This window comes from Manis javanica, chromosome 14 (genome assembly GCF_040802235.1).
Source record: "Manis javanica isolate MJ-LG chromosome 14, MJ_LKY, whole genome shotgun sequence".
Lineage (NCBI taxonomy): Eukaryota > Metazoa > Chordata > Mammalia > Pholidota > Manidae > Manis > Manis javanica.
Genome location: NC_133169.1, coordinates 74,223,374 through 74,236,343, shown reverse-complemented (window position 1 = coordinate 74,236,343; position 12,970 = coordinate 74,223,374). Strand labels below are relative to the sequence as shown.

The window sequence follows — 12,970 nt, the reverse complement described above, 5'->3', positions numbered from 1 at the left end:
CATGACCATGCCCATAATACCTTCCAGTGAATTCTGAGTCCTTCTAGGGAATTCTCAAAACTGAGAGGGGTCTTCAAACCTCTGAACTTGAAATCATTGTCAGACGTGGTCTTGTGGACTCCCCTGACTTTGCAGTTCTCACTAACAACCCTGGAAAAGTCAGATGACCTTTCTGTCTTCAGTTAACTCATCTTTATAAGTCAACTCATGATTATTCCTGACCTGCTGGCCCTCATATAAAGAATAATACAACTGAAATGATGTATTTGACAGGACTTTATGAACCATAAAATGCTTGTTAAATATAAAGGATTATTACTGTCATTGTTGCATGTTACCTGTTTCAAGGAGTTCCAGGTGAGAGATAGCATAGCTCTAGAGGTCAATGGTCCAGCCAGATCTGGCTTTGATTCCCATGTCTATCAATTACTGAGGCTACTTCATCTCTAAGTTTCACATTCCTCATCTACAAAATAAAGGTAATAATATTTAGTTCATACAGTTGTTGTAAGAATTAAATAAGACTCTAAGTACTTAACACATATATGGACAGACTCCAACTTATAATGGTCCTACTTATAATTTTTCAATTTTAAGATGGTGTGAGAGCAATATGCATTCAGTAGACACTCACTTTGAGTTTTGAATTTTGGTCTTTCCCTGGGCTAGCGATGTGTATAAAATACTCTCTTGTGATGCTGGGCAGCAGCAGGAAGCGACAGCTCCCAGTCAGCCACACAATTAATCATGAAGGTAAACAACCAATATGCTTAGAACCATTCTGTTTTGCACTTTCCGTATAGTTTTCAAATCAATCACATGAGATAGTCAATGCTCTGTTATAAAATAGGCTTTGTGTTAGATAATTTTGCCCAACTGTAGACTAACATGAGTGTTCTGAGCATGTTTAAGGCAAGCTAGGCTAAGATGTCCCGGAGGTGAAGTTTATGAAATGCATTTTTAACTCACAGTATTTTCAATTTAGGGTGGGTTTATCAGGATGTAATCCCATTGTTCGTTGAGGAAGATTTGTAGTTATTATTATCACTATTATTATTTTTTATTACCATTAATTCATAAATTAACCAGCAGTAGAAGTCAGAGCAGGGAGGGTGGGGCTACATTGCCATTTTTGCATAAAACTCAACATGGCATTACTCTTGGCTTTAAAATATTACTCCTGTACTGGTTATCAAGTTGTTTTAGAATATTAACTAGTTGCCTATATTAACAGAGCTAATATAGATTCAAAACTAATTTACTACTAACGTATGATCAAGAGTGTATTTTATATGTCACTGTGGTTTTATTTAAGCATGTATGTTAATTGGCTGGCTGTGAGTTGGTTGAAGGAGATACTAATATTCTTTTTCATGCTGCTAATGAATGGAAGTGGATTCTAACAAAAACTCATAAAATCAATAAGGCAGACAGAAATTAGAACAGGGTTGGAGGAAATGATGTAAAGCTAATATGTTTAAGAAGAGGTTTAAAACTGTTAGAGGATTTTACCAATTTTTCCTCTCTTTTCTTGAAAACATGATTTCTCCCCTACCCCTGCCCTTTGCCAAAGAAGAAGTGTTTCCACTTTCCCTTAGAAGGATTTTTACCAGCCCTTCCCTGCACTCTCCTTTTCTCCAATCTTGACTCCTTAATGAGAATTTGGCACTATGTTAGGTCAAAGAGGGTGCTCATTTTCCTCTGAAAGATGCCTGAGATACTCTTTTGAATCATAAACAGTTCACTTAATGGACAAAAGTCCAGTAAGACTTTTGGTTTAATGAGTTCACAGTAGAATGGAGTGTGACATTTTGATTTGCTACAGGACAGCCTACAGAAATGTGCATTAACACATAGAATTTCTATTTTGTTTTCTTTTTCTAATTACTAAGTATCCTATGAAACAGATCTCAGTGTATGAAACAGTGTGTAAGGAGCTCTATTTCTGCACATCTCTTCACTACTTCCTGCCCATATCCCAGCCTCTCTCTACCCCTGAGCCTCACCTCATCACTAGGGCTCATCTCTTTCGTGAGCTGGACCCTATTCTTCTTCCCATCCCTGATCCCCACCCTCTTCTCTGAGATTCACCTACCCTTGAGTCCCACCCACTCTTATTTATGAGCCTAACTCTTGCTCACTCCCACCCTACAGCCATCAGGAGAGAGGGAGGGGCAAGGGCTTGCCACATCGCTTTAAAGATGAGTCCTGGAAAAGGTACACATTTCATTTTACATTCCATCGGCCACATGGTAGTTACATGACCACATCCAGCTGCAAGGGCCTTTATTCTAGGGACTGGGTGCATTCTCTGCCACTACAACGCCATCTGGCGTACAGTGATTCGTAACACCATATTTTGTACTGTTCCCTAGCATTTTACACCATTTTCCCCTGCTTACCAAAGATACATGGCCATTGTAGAAAATGTGAAAAGTATATAATGCTACAGGCAGTAAAAATACTCCCCACAATCCTAGCAGATTCCCCAAAGAGGAATATTTATTAATATTTTGATATGTTCCCTTCCAGAACTTTCTCCATTCCTTTTCTTTACCTAGATCAGATTAAATTGTAAAGGCAATTTTGTGCTTCAATTGTTCTTTAAATTTATTAGTAACTGTATCATCTAATTGGATAATGTTTTCCCATGAAAGTGTCCCTAATGCCTGAGAGAGGAAGACAGTGCTTCTGTCCCAAGTCTGGAGGAAGGAAATGGAAGCAAAAGAATGAGGATTCTGGATACTTAAGGTATCAGCCACTGTTCTCATTGCAATCCAGATGAACTATAGGGGCTATGCCCTGGGGAAATGACTACAGGCATGATAATTCAAAAAAAAAAGAGCAGGGTGAAGTCCAGGCCCTTGATAAATGAACACCAGAGGTCTTTGAGCCAAAAGCATGTGGGCTAAGTTGGGAGGAATAATAATAGCCCGTGACTTCTGCATATGAACAGTGTTCATGAGGCTTGTTCATGAGATCCAGACATCTGCATGAAGAAGACTGAGCTCGAGACATCATCAGTCTCTCAGGTCACCAGATATCAGTTCACCCCAAAGTTCATTATCCTGGCAGTGAGAAGTCTCAGCCCAGCAGCAGAACAGGACTGATGAGACTTCCAAGTTCCTGACAATTCTAAGCGGGTAGATTATGAGCAGGCCACAGTAGAAGAAAGACAGTCTCACATGGGAAAATGGAGAGCACACGGAATGTTGCCACGCAACGGTTACGGTGTCTGATTGGCAGGTCCCTGCAGCACTAGATGCCTGAGGGCTACCCTGGAGGACACCAGTAAAAAATGGGGCAGGGCTTTGGGGGAAAGAGGGCATCATAATGGAACTTTCCAAAATAACAGTGAATACAACTGAATTCTCCTCTGGTACAAGTCTTTCAAACAGGAAGTGATAAAACACTTAGGCATAATTGAGAGTTTTTTGGATCTATATTCTCAAACTTTTTTGACCTCATCAACTCTGTTCAGATAAAGGAACCCACTGTCTACCTAGATCAACTTCCCACTGGGAAAAGAACTTGGGGATTACAAAGAATTAGGAGAGGGGCAAAATTATAATTAACATGGTCTTACTGCAGTAACCGGGAGAGAAAAAACCCAAAATGATCAACATAAGCATAACCTATCAATAATTCTGCAAATATATTATTTATAAATCTTACATATTCATTGAAACCCTTGGCCCATTGAAGCCAACATTGATGATGTACGGTTAAATGTGTCTCATCTAAAATCTGTGGCAAAAAAATACAATGGAATGTTCTTCCATTTTCATTTTTCAATGCTGCCACCACTCCAGCCTCTGCTCTTCTGCAGCCCTGCAGCCATGCAGCCCAGAGCACTGAGTGCATCTCCCTATAGAGTCAATAACAACGTATTGTCCACACGTGTGCAGTGGGCGGGCCGACCAGGGCCAGGTGAAAATCCTGGCCATAGGGACTTTCATTTTCTCTACAATTAAGTTGAAACTTTAAGAAAGACTCAATAAAGATAAATCACTGAAAAACTGTTCTTCAGAGGGAAAAAATTAGTAAATATCTAGTGTTTTGCACTCAGTTTCATAAAAGTCTTCAAATGTTCATTCCACTAAAAACAAATCAAATCTAGAGATCATGTAAAAATGGATGTGGTTTAGGCAAGAAATATGAGGGGAAACACCAAACAGTGATTCAATATTCAAAGAAAAGGCCTTGGATGGACATCAAACATTTGCAAATGAATATACAGTTACAAGTTTTAAGTTAAAATGTTTAAGGTATGTGTGTATTGTTTTTTATAACTTCCCATGCAACTGATTTTTTTTCTTTATTAATTGAGTAATTTCTGGCCTCCACTCTGCCATATCCACTGGGAAGAAGCCATTCGTCCCAGAGAGGGAATTCATTGTTCACTCCATCCCAAGGCCCCCCTTTTAAAGAACTTTCTCTTACCTCCTTCTTGGAAATCTGGCCCCCATACTGGCCCAGTCCCTGTGTTCACCAGACTCAGTGTGGAAACCTGATTTCCACTAAACCATCTGTTCACTTTCCTACAAATATGGATTTGGTATCTAGAGACTCTAAATCTTCATTGAATGCAGGAACTGAAAGGGATGTATGGCTTGGGCTGGTGGGGTGGCTGTCATCTCCCACATGCTGGGAGACGCAGAAAGAGTCAGCCTGGAAGAGGGAGAATGAAGCATTTTCACAGAGAGGAACAGAAACAAGAGGACATGTGAACATGGACAGTAAATCTGTTTCATAACTTTCTAGTTCTGGTCGAAGAAGCCTAGTTTTACTTCCAACCCTTAGGGACCATCAGCTACCCCTGCATCCTTCCACTAACTTGCCTTTTTTATTCCCCTAAACTCATTTCAGTAGGCTTCTGTTAGCTGCCTGACACTATTCTAGGAACAAAAAGTACATACTGCCTGGCATCTTCATGAGCATATTGTGAACAAATTGGCACTTCTATGATAATAACTCTGTTGTTTAAAATCTGAACTTTCGGCAATTGCCGATGGGGATAGTTTACTGATTAGTAACAAGGGCCCTGACACGGAGAGACAGGACATCCCAGTGCGGAGCAGGAACAGCCCAAGTATCCATAAAAAAGCCCATAAAAAAGAGGGAGAGAGAGAAGCAGAATTTGGACAACATATTAGAGAAAAGAGATTTAGGACAGAGACCACTCTCTCAGCCATTCTTTGCCAATGGCATATTTAAAGCAATTCTTTTTTGATAAAGTAATTGGAAGTTAATATCAGGAACATTGTATAGCATCTGTTTATTATATATACTATGGTTAAATTAGTTCTTGTTCCACAGTGTGGATTCAGTTGCTTCTCACAAATCTTGTTGGTATTTTAATCTAGAGTTAAAGAATCTTCTCCACTCCTCACCTCCTCCCCCAGAGCCCTGTACAGGAACATAGACAGTCATGGACCTCACCTGCCTAATATGGTCAACACTTGGGTGCCCAGAGTGGGCCCTATCAGGTGAGCAGCCACACCCACCCAAAACTCTTTTAACAGTGCTTATTTTTTTCTGGGGGTGTGACACTCTAGAAACCACCTAGATGTAGCAAAGGTTTCCTCCTGCACCACCGTGGATAAAGTGAAGGTTTCTGTGGCCAGGATTCTCACTTGGCCCTGCTTGGCTAGCTCACTATACAGGTGTGGCCAATACATTGCTATTGACTCTGTATAAAGAGCTCCACCCAGTGCTCTGGGCAACACAGTGGCAGGGCTGCAAGGCTGCAGGAGAGCAGAGCAGAGGCTGGAGTGGTGGTGTGCCGAGGGCAGAGGCCCAGAGAAAGGCTGTGCGGGCAGAGACCAGCTTGCTGCCTGCAGACTCACTCTGAGTTAATGAGATTTTAGTGACTGACCTGCCACTGTGGAAATATAGTTGGGTATAAACCCTTTCACCCCAAGAACATTCTACTGTCATCTCTTTGGTCACACTGAATCCATAGTGAACTTGCCTGAGGCTGAAACCCATTGGCAAGACAACCGCTTTCCTTATGTTATTGCCTAACCTCATTAAGAAAGAAAACAGACGGGAAAGGTATGGCTCAGAGGACCCCAAGAAAGAAGGCAAGCTACGGTTCAGAGGAAAACTACGCCCAGAGCAATCTGGACGTTCCGCCTGTACATGGGCTGTGGGGCTTTGGGACGGAGGCAAGGAAGCTGCTGGGAGACCAGGTGCTCAGACACAGCTGGGTGGACACAGGGCCCGGGCTGGGAGGCGGGGAGGCCGCTGCCTTCCTCTTCCTCTCATCACCTGCGTCTCTGATTTGGGAGAGGAGAGATGTAAGGCTGGGATGCAGGTGGGAGGGGTGGACCAGCGAGGCGGAGGCAGAGTGCCAGAAGGACGAGGGAGGCAGGGAAGTAAGGAGGACAATGGAGGGCAAGAGAGAAGGGATTCATTCAGCTGGGTCACTGGGCACACTCCATCAAGGAACAGACTTGTAGTGCACTGATTTCAATGTAAGCAGAGCACACCCACTTCGTTTCCTTGTACTGTTTAAGAAAACTTTTTTTTAAGATTTAAAGAATTAAGTGTAGAATCTTGCGCTGGATGGATATGGTTTCAGAAACTTGCTTTGCTGCTAATTAGCTGTGACCTTAGTTAACCTCCCTAAACCTCCCTTATTAAGATTAAATCATAGTAATTCCCACATAATAGCACTTATCTGAGAAAGAAACAAGATAATGTGTATAAAGCAATTTAGTGTTTGTATGCAGTAAGAGCTATAAATGGCAGTTCTATCCACTGAACCCACCTCAGGTATTTGTACCACCTCCTTTTTACATCTGTAATATTTTGAAGCTACCATTGGTTTATGGTGTTTACACCAAGATTTATGCTTTGTCCCTGTACTTTGTTTCCCTGTGGTTTTTATCCATCCCCAGAGTTGACATGGGCACTATGAACATACTCTATATGAATCAATCACATAAAACCTGTAGTCCAAATTGAAATTTGTTACTTTTCCTGTTTAAAGAGCAATATGGTTGTGTTACATAAGTACAAATTTTTTTAGTAGATGTGTATTACACATAGAAGCATACCTATTGGAGCTGTGTAATTATTTTTAAATAAATTTACCAAAGATACATAAGAAAAAAAGCTTCATTCTTTTTCTCTTTCTCTTTCCACCTCTTCCTCCAAAAAAAAAAAATTTGCAATACTCAGCTAAAGTATTCACATTCCAATGATATTTGGTTATTTCTTAAACTCATTTGCCTCCTTAAATCTAAAATGAATTAACTATCTATTAAACCTTAATAAAATAAATAAGTTATTTAAATTTATTTAATTAAATTCTAAATTTTAAACTTGAGAAATTTGAGAGAATATTTTGCACACTGGACTGCTGGCCTCTTAGGCAACAGCTCTGAGGGTGGAGGAGGGCACAGGGAAGCTTGGCACATGAGTTAAATGTGGCACGTCACTGCGGAGTGGCCCCCACACATATCCTTTGGCTCGCCTCCCATGCCCAAGCTTAATCCTCCATGCCACTTTCTCCATATTGTCTACCATTATCGAGACCATAGTTCTATAAAAATATTTTCTTTTATTCCTGTGTGATGAGAAAGCTTACGTGAGATTACTATCCAGACCCTGAATAGTAATGAAATCAGATGAAAAAGCAAAAGAAAGGCACATTCAGATCTTAATTTTCTCTATCATCTTTACCTATAACACACTGTCTTTTTCTTTTCCTTTTGTCTGATTTCTGAAGTACAATCCAAATGAAATAGATACATATACATGATAGAGCCTAATTCAGAAACTGCATCCTACCCTATTTTAAAAGCCATTTTTGAAATGCATTATGGTTTAGGGTTAGGAAAGCTCAGTAAATGCATCCACTTTCTACTTTATCACATGTAACCAGTAAGTGAGGAACTGGGAATGGGTTCGTCTTCACAAATAATATAATCTCAGAATAGAAGGCTACCCCATTCTCTATCTGAATTAAGTAAATACATACAATATGAAATATGAAACACCCCATATTATACATAACATTTGTCAAATTACTGATGGATGTTTCTTCTTCTTGCTTAGTCAGCTGTATGGTGAGAAATTTATATGTTGGGCAGACAGCCAATAATTGTCATCTGAGCATGGCCACAAGCAGGATATTATTTCCTCAGAAAGATGAGTGTGAGGTTTTCTAATCATATTTATATTTTGAAGGTGACTATCTGCCATATTTATATCACCCTTCTGTGCCTTTTCTTGATGGGGATCAGATTCTATACCACAGTAGTCACAGATATTTAATAAGCTATTGCTAGCCTAAAGCTAAAGATATGAGTCATTAGTTATCAGAGATCTTTTCAACTTATGTGTGGCATATTCTAAAGTGAATTGAAGATGGATAATTATCAGATGACCTTCTGAGCACATGTCATTACACTTTTGGATGAGCTATGTTCTCAGAAGGGATGGCTTGTCATCATTTTATGGGGAGCTTTGGAGACAAGTCTAAGAGCTCATCGGTAATCAGCACAAATATAAAAATGCTCAATAACATAGCATTTTTATGCTGTATTTAGTCACAAGCCCCCCACCTAGCCAAATGATTGTCATAGTATATTTCATACATATTCCCTAAAAAATCAAACTGAGGAAGGGACAAAAGTTCAGATTCAGGACAGGCCAGCAGCCCATGGTCAGCAGTGGTGGGACTATTTCTGGTCTGTGTTCACCTGGGGAAAATCAGATGAAAAAGCCAAAGAAATACACATTCAGATCTTAACATTTTCCCTCAAAGCACAGGATGAACTTAAACCTTTCCAGTGATTGATGGAACTTGAAGTCACTGAAAACCAAAGAGATTAATTCTCAGGCTGCATTATGATAAGGTCAGTTAAAATCATTACCTCACTATGGCTTCTAATTAATTTAGGACAATGATCAGGAAAAATTTGGGATCCTGACAATGATAAGAGAAGTGATCAGGACATACTTAGGACTTGGAGGATTCAGAACTTCAAAAGGCTTCTGAAATACCCACCCTGCTTCATGTGCTGGGGAGCTTACCTCCCTTGCAGATGACACCTAACTATCATGGCCCAATCTCACTGTGACTTGGCTGGTCATCAGAATTCAAACTCAAATAGAGCAGAGCATAGAACCAGAGTGGGGGAAATAAGAGTTATGTTACTGTTCGGTCTGGATCAGAGATGGGAAAGCTGGCTTCCCTGACAGTTCATCCTGCCTTGAGGTAGTGATTACAAAATGCACATCAGACTCCAAAAAATCACTCCTTCCTCGATTAGTTTATGACCTTTCTTCATGCTGTATGGCCAAATTGGGGTCATTTACGGGGTGATTTACCATCTTCCCCCACTAGACAGCAGATGTATGCTGAGCCCCAACAGACGTTTCTGGGAGTTAGGCATGAAAATAGTCCAGAGAATTATGACCCAGATAAAGAGCCTTTAACTTCAGGGATGAGAAACGTGGTGCTTCAAACAGCTCCCCCATCCCTCTTTAGGCCCCTAGTGGCCATTCTTGCCCCTCACTTAGGCAGCCCATAAGTGAGGTTACCCATATGGTAGCAGACTTGGGAGAGACAGAACCTTTCAGGCAAGGCAGTTTATATTATGAGCAACTGCAGGAATTTACTAATTCATATCATAAAAGATTGCTTATTTTTGATGCAGGTGTTGCTATTCTTTGAACTGGCTCAGGAAACCAACTGTGATTCTAAAAGTGTGTTGGCTGGCCCGGCAGATACAAGCCTGGGATGAGTGGCTGCTCAGTGATACCCAAAGGTGGCAGATTCCTGTGCATGAGGCTGAGGAATGGATTCAATGATTTTGGAGGATTCAATCCATATTGGATTCAATATTATAAATCTCCTCCCACCTGCTCTCTCACCACTACTTCAGTCCTGAAGCCTCTCACTCTTGCCATAATCAGATTGGTGAGGAGAGCCCCACCCCATTAAAACCTCCTTACTAGGAAAGCTGGTAAAAGAAACTAAAAAGAAACTAAATAAAAATGGTTCTTTAACTCAGCGGGGTCAGGAAGGTCCCCAAAGGCAGTGCCCTAAAAATTATGGTTCTGCTGATTGTGACAGGCAGAAGAGTGGGTTTGTTCATCAGACCAAGGGTAGGGTGTAATATGCAGAGACGTCTGGGTCTGGTTAATTCATGGGGTCCACAGGAATGAAATTGATAATTAGCCTATGAAGGCCCTACTTGATTTATACAGTCACAGACTCCAAGTAGGTTGAAGCCTAAGAGCAACCTGACATGACCTTCCCCCCTAGAAAGCCCCCTGCAGTCTCCATTCACTTTCAGACTTGAGTCTGTTCCCAGTCCTAGAATGTTTTGAGTGAGATGTTGGATTCCTTGACAAAGGCCTTTTCCATGATCATACTGCTAGTCTCCTGCTAGTCTTCCCAGCCATTTACCTTGGAAATCGTGCATTTGAAGAAATAATTCTTATTTTGAGGATTATTAAACACTTGTGAGCTAACAGAAATTCTTGGGGACTCCACACATTACTACGATTCATCAAGCAGAGCAGGGGCTTAAAGGGATCAAATAAATGGGATTTTGATCCAAATCTGCCTCACCCTAAATGCGTTGGGCCCAAGATACATTCTGTAGTTTCTTAAGCTCCTGACTATAGGGTTGATGTAGTGACAATTGATAACATTTTCTGGTCATCTCCTGACTCATGGAGTAAAGGAAATTATGGCAATAAACTCCAGATTAAACTTATCAGAGTTTTTTCTATCAAAATACTAAATCAAAGCAATACTGAGGAACAGAGAAATCAAGGACGATTCCTAGATTTGTCAATGAAGAGATGTATCAACAAAAGAATGAGATTGTTGCTCAGAGACAGACAAGCATTCTTATTTGTTTAATGTATTTTTTTATTTTATTTTATTTTTTTACATAATCAAAGCAGATCTATAATTACCAGCCATCTCCAGTGAAGCCAAGAAAACCAGTTAGGCACGCTAGGTATTTGTGAAAATTTGTCTATGATATAATGGATATTGTCCAACTGTACTTGAACAGTCTGAGGGAAATCAGACAAATTAAAACAACCCATTCCTGGGAACTGTTCACATCCCATATGTTCTTTTAACAGTAGATAGTCTGTAGTTGTAAGATTTTGGAGCGCTAAACTTGCACTTCTCCTAATTCTTGGCTGAGTTCCAACAGTATAGATCCAGTCAAATTTGTTGTTTTACTGTATGCACAGGCCAGCTTAGATATCTACTTCATTCCAATGGCAAGTTCAGGAACCGGTGGGATGAATGCAGCTACAACTGCAGCATCGCCTGGATCTTTGTTGAGGTTTTTTGATGATTATCTTTTGGTATGTCTCTTCCAGAGAGTGCTGAAGTTGGAAGTTCTTCTTCATATCGTATCTTAGTTCATTTTCTGGGTAGCCAAATTAGGCTTTGATCCTCTGTATAAACACAAACAGACCCTTTGCCCACACTTTGATATACCCTTTATACCATTGTGTAGAGAAAGGAATGTTATCAGAAAAATGCACCTCCGTAGCCAATCATCTGACACCCTTTAAGTGATCAAAATTAAGGATATTTAAAGCATGCATTAATCACTGATTTACAGTTAGTTGTATCCTATCAGGGAGTAATCCCCCTTCCCTTTCTTTCTTTTTTTTTTGTTATCTTTAATCTAAACTTACATGAAGAATATTATGTTTACTAGGCTCTCCCCTATAAACCCCTTTACAGCCACTGTCTATCAGCATAGCAAAATGTTGTAGAATCACTACTTGTCTTCTCTGTCTTGTATAGCCCTACCCTTTCTCCCCCCCATGCATGCTAATCTTAATACCCCTCTTCTTTTCCCCCCCTGGCTTATCCCTCCCTACCCACCCATCCTCTCCAGTCCCTTTCCCTTTGGTACCTGTTAGTCCATTCTTGGGTTCTGTGATCCGCTGCTGTTTTGTTCCTTCAGTTTTTCCTTTGTTCTTATACTCCACAGATGAGTGAAATCATTTGGTATTTCTCTTTCTCCACTTGGCTTATTTCACTGAGCATGATACCCTCCAGCTCCATCCATGTTGCTGCAAATGGTAGGATTTGCCCTCTTTTTATGGCTGAGTAGTATTCCATTGTGTATATGTACCACATCTTCTTTATCCATTCCTCTACCGATGGACATTTAGGTTGCTTCCAATTCTTGGCTATTGTAAATAGTGCTGCGATAAACATAGGGGTGCATCTGTCTTTCTCAAACTTGATTGCTGCGTTCTTAGGGTAAATTCCTAGGAGTGGAATTCCTGGGTCAAATGGTAAGTCTGTTTTGAGCATTTTGATGAACATCCATACTGTTTTCCACAATGGGTGAACTAATTTACATTCCCACCAGCAGTGCAGGAGGGTTCCCCTTTCTCCACAGCCTCGCCAACATTTGTTGTTGTTTGTCTTTTGGATGGCAGCCATCCTTACTGGTGTGAGGTGATACCTCATTGTAGTTTTAATTTGCATTTCTCTGATGATTAGTGATGTGGAGCATCTTTTCATGTGTCTGTTGGCCATCTGTATTTCTTTTTTGGAGAACTGTCTGTTCAGTTCCTCTGTCCATTTTTTAATTGGATTATTTGATTTTTGTTTGTTGAGGTGTGTGAGCTCTTTATATATTTTGGACGTCAAGCCTTTATCAGATCTGTCATTTACAAATATATTCTCCCATACTATAGGGTTCCTTTTTGTTCTATTGATGGTGTCTTTTGCTGTACAGAAGCTTTTCACCTTCATATAGTCCCACTTGTTCATTTTTGCTGTTGTTTTCCTTGCCTGGGGAGATATGTTCAAGAAGAGGTCACTCATGTTTATGTCTAAGAGGTTTTTGCCTATGTTTTTTTCCATGAGTTTAATGGTTTCATGACTTACATTCAGGTCTTTGATCCATTTTGAATTTACTTTTGTATATGGGGTTAGACAATGGTCCAGTTTCAT

The 12,970-nt window shown here is 40.4% G+C and overlaps 1 long non-coding RNA gene across 1 annotated transcript in view; it reads right to left on the bottom strand.

Annotated features, from left to right (window-relative positions):
• LOC118967508 (uncharacterized) overlaps positions 1 to 12,970 on the bottom strand; it is a 37,079-nt gene that overhangs the window by 11,668 nt on the left and 12,441 nt on the right. Inside the window, exon 2 of the long non-coding RNA XR_005054602.2 lies at positions 339 to 466. This is a non-coding gene — a long non-coding RNA (uncharacterized lncRNA). The remainder of the gene's footprint in view (positions 1 to 338; positions 467 to 12,970) is intronic.